General features: G+C 34.7%; 1 protein-coding gene across 2 annotated transcripts in view; it reads left to right on the top strand.

Annotated features, from left to right (window-relative positions):
• Positions 1-1,250, top strand: part of nptna (neuroplastin a) — a 24,063-nt gene extending 22,813 nt beyond the window's left edge. For both annotated transcript variants that reach the window (XM_084094558.1, XM_084094557.1), the window contains one exon: positions 310-1,250. The gene's annotated coding sequence lies outside the window, so the exon portion shown is untranslated. The remainder of the gene's footprint in view (positions 1-309) is intronic.
• Positions 1,251-4,571: the final 3,321 nt, after the last annotated feature.

The raw sequence follows: 4,571 nt of genomic DNA, 5'->3' as shown, positions 1-4,571 counted from the left end.
GTTTGATTTTCCCACCACTCCTTTGTTTCTATGACTACTGTTATTAGTTAATTCTGTTCAGGTGCACGTCATTAATGATCTTGTTTGAGTCACTACTTCCCTCACTGTCCTTCAGCGTTTGGTCTTCGTTACATTAAGTGTGTGTTGCCCTGCCTGCCTGTCTGAGTATTATTTGTATTATCCTCATTAAAACTTCATATTGGAACTTTATTCTTCATCTGCCTTCCTGCAACCACTCGTGACAGTTACTCTTCTGAAAACCCCACATTATTAACCAATAACTTTTTCACTTCTGTTTCTTGTTTACAGATAAAGACATTCACATCATGACCATATGAACATTTCTCATGAGCGGTTCAGCGCATTGGTAAACAAATGAAAGGTGGAGGAGTTAAATGGAAGACTGGAATGAATGAGCACCCGAGGCATGCCTTATAAATCTGGTGTGAGGAGGACGTGAGAACAGAACGGAACCTGATTCTGAACATTTTCTTGCATGATTGTGTTGCGTTTTCTTTAGAATCGTTTTCATTCGAGTCAACTTTTTTTCCATGTCAGGCAAAAGTTCAAAAATAATAATTGCATGCAAGATATTCTACTGTTTGATACAGGCTTTTTTGTTTCCGTTTGTGTATTTATGAATGACTTCTGTTCAAGCAAGCCTTTATCTTATCACAAATATGCCACCATGATTCTGGTATGACCGTTTTTGTACAGATTATCATGTTACAGTACGGTGGCATACGATTCTATCAATCAATCGTATCAATTAAGGGCTTTGCAAAGTCTCCTGCAATGTTTAATTTGTACATGTATTATACATTGATGTATGAAATCACTTGAAATATCTATAGATATCTGAATGTTCTTCATACTGATGCACTTATCTCTTCAAATAATATTCTCGCAAACCAGTGACTTCATTTTATACTTATGTACCTTATCTTATCTGATTGCTTTTTATGTATGCATAGTATACAGCATGGCTTTTATTCTATGCAATATCTATACATACAGTAGAATTTTTTTTTTAGCTTTTGGTTGTGTATAATTAAGCTTTAATATTATAAGTTAGCAGAGTGCACTGTTTAGACCATGAAAAACAATCCACATGATTTAATACGTCACTGCATGAGCTCCTTACGCATATAAAAGGTCTACTAATTCAGAATGTGAAGAGAAATTAATATTATCTCGATTGACCAAGGCATATACAGTCATTTTTAACAATTAAAATATCCAAAGTCAAATGCGTTGTCCTCTTTTATAACATGATGCCTTGTTTATTTTAACACAGATTTATGTAAATTTGATTATATAAATCCTACATGATTAACTAGCAAACAAGCACATTTGAAGAAAAGGATATAGAATCTAAAAGGGTTCTGTCAGGCTCTTCATATACAGAATTGTTCCCATCATGGGATCATTTTAGTTTTTATAATTTTCATTTTAAATAAAATTTTACAAATTAAGAAGCTCATAAACATACTTTATCACTAGAAATTTTTTAAATAACCTGATTATGCAATCATAAGACATTTTTCCTTATATAGAACATTTTTGGCATAAGGTTTCTTTAAATTTGAGTCTAGAACCTCAGGGTTGTAGAGTTGTAAATAAAACAAAGATTTACAAGAAAATACTATTTCAGTTTTGTTACTTCAAAATTTCAAGTTTAATTCAAATTGTTGCTTCCCCTTTTTTGTAATCGTATATGAAATTAACTAGCAATATCTGAGTAAAAAAAAAATGTTCAGTGTGCATTTTTTCAGTCTATGGTTCAGTGTATATAGAATTTTGCAAGCTAAAAATATATAAGTGCAGAATACTGCATTGTTTAGATACCATCTGCTTCAGTATTAACATCTTTGTGTGGGTGTTTATGTATTTCAAGTTTTTTTATTTATTTAATTCATTTTTGAATCATCCTAGCATAGGTTTGGCACTGTTACGCCTGCAGTCCTAAAACAAATATGTCTGTGCACCAGAGGGGGGCATTGCTGACCAAAGCTGAAACTTCAGACCCTCCAAACGCTTGAATGTTTGTTTCCACTCAACAACAATGAGCTGTGCAGCTGTATTTGGACATACCATTTACATAAGTTTTATCATCTACTCTCATAATTAGCTTTTCAATTCAAACCACATGTCTGTGCATGGTGTAAATATGCATTTTATTTGCATATGTGTTTTATTTAGCACATACACTAAAAAAATATATTTTCACTATTTGTCATCACAACTTAGATAATGTGGTTCAGATAACTTAATATTTTGTGTTTCTGTTGATTAAACCAATATCCTACATTGCATTAACACATATACATTAAAACATGTATGTATGTAATGAACTCAAAATTTAAGGCAACCAGGTAACTTACTTTTTTAAGTTAAACCAATAATCATTTTTACAGTGTATAAAACACAACACTGAAATGTGAGAGGCACTTTTTTTAAATCTCATTAAATGTGACCTGTGCATTATAAATCTATATGGGGAAATTAGCTGACTGAGTTGTATTCACAGACAGCAGGCTACATATGACACACACACACACACATGAATCACATCCAAACAGAATAATCTCACAGCCGTTTCTCCATAGGGATGGATGATTCCTGGAAAGGCAGTGTTTGTCACAATGCATTTTCTGCTCAAAAGGCATAGAGCTGTCTTTGCCCAGGCGCTTACGGATTATAGTGCCATTATTCTCTCAGTATCTAGTTTCATCATATCACTTGGTGCCCTGACTTCACCATCTGACATGTTATGTTGTATCTGGACTGCACGGTAAAAACAAGGACATTGGCTGAAGCACAGCTGTTTTGAAACAAGGGCTTTCTGCTGTCGTTTTTGAACATGAAACATGCCATAACATGGATACATTTAGCATAATCAATGGCTTGAATATGTCAGATCAGATAATTGTATTACTCATAAGAATAATTATATGTATTGACTGTTACATGTTGTGGCTGTGATGCCCTTATTATGCTCCTCTTTGTCTATTCATTACACTGATGTGTTATAAGACCCATCAAAGAATATCATAGCTGTTGTCCTCTTTATTAGTATTAACAGACAGCAACTATTCAGGCAGCTTTACTTTACTTGTCCACCAGCTACACCAAAACTGAATAAACAAAACCTGAAAGCTGTCAGCTAGCAAAAAAAAAAAAAATGTCTGCTTAATTTTCATATGTATATTACTGCTGTCAAAACGATTAATTGCCATTAATCGCATCTAACATAAAAGTTTTTCTTTATAATAAATGTGTGTGTGTCACGTTTATGTTCGATGCGATTAATCGATTTGACAGCAATATGCTACAGCCTATATGGACTAACCTGATGAGCGCAATACTGTCTCATCGCATCTTCTTCATAAAACTCTACCAAACTAAGTACCTGAATTATGAATAATAAATAAGAAGTGTGCGAATTATTCAGTGACCTTCAGTAATTTTCAGGGCGCAATCGTTTCAGGTTTGTCGTGCAACCCAAAATTGTATTCTGGCATCCCAAGTAACCATCAACTACCTTAAAGTCGGCTTGAAACGGAAGTTCCGATAGTCCTCTCGGAAATTGATTGGATGGTTGTGATTTGCTATTGGTTGATCTTGTGTGAATGACAGATTGTCCCGCCCTCGTGCCAGTAAACACGTCATCAGAGAAGAGATGTTGCGAGAGGGAGAAGTTATTCTGATTAATGATAACAATGGCATGTGAATTAAAAAAATAATTATGTGCATCAGTGCATGGATAAATATATATCCTTTTTAATAATAAATAGACTTCTGCAATATTCAATTAAAAAACAATCTGATCTGAAGACATTTTTAAATTAACACTAAAGTTCATTTTATCAGTTTGCTGTGTTGTGTGAATAATCTACATACAATAAAGTGATGTGTTTTGTCGCTTTACGTCCGATACTGAAACATTTGAAAACGCTGTTGAATTGCTTGAATAATTATGTAAAACGAATACATACTTTTTTGTTTGGACTTCTTCGTTAAGACATCTGATAAACAATAGGCTACCTACTGTTAGCATGGAACAATGCCTAATTCTTTTCCCTAAGGCTTCATGATGTACTAGGCTACACTGAATGACGTAAAACGTTACTTTTGCCATTCAGATTTTTTTATGTTATTGTTTGGCGAAAATACACATCAGTAAATCATTGCTGAAGACAGGCAATGTCATGCCATGTTTTTTTTTTTTTTTTTTTTGCAACACCCCTAACAGTCTGTTTCGGTGGTGCGTGCTTATTTGCTGTCTGCGCTTCTATGGCAACGCAATAGATTATCCATCCCCATGCACGTTACCACATCTGAACTGGACATCTTTTGCACATTGGATTACTGATGTGTCAATGGCCGGGGGCTTCGTAAGTGCTGTTTCAAGAGTAATTTGAAAAGGAGGTGCTATGATTTGTCATTGAGACGCGCGTCAAATTGTTTCCCGTTCAGACACGTCCGTCCGTCTTCCCGCATCCAGTGTGCGCGCTTTGATTCTGCGCTCTCGGGATCAGTGTCTAGTATTACAGATGCAGCGGGATGCA

Source organism: Abramis brama (genome assembly GCF_963993115.1).
Source record: "Abramis brama genome assembly, chromosome: 20".
Taxonomy (NCBI): domain Eukaryota; kingdom Metazoa; phylum Chordata; class Actinopteri; order Cypriniformes; family Leuciscidae; genus Abramis; species Abramis brama.
Note: the sequence above shows the minus strand (reverse complement) of the source record. Positions and strands in the feature narration are given on the sequence as shown.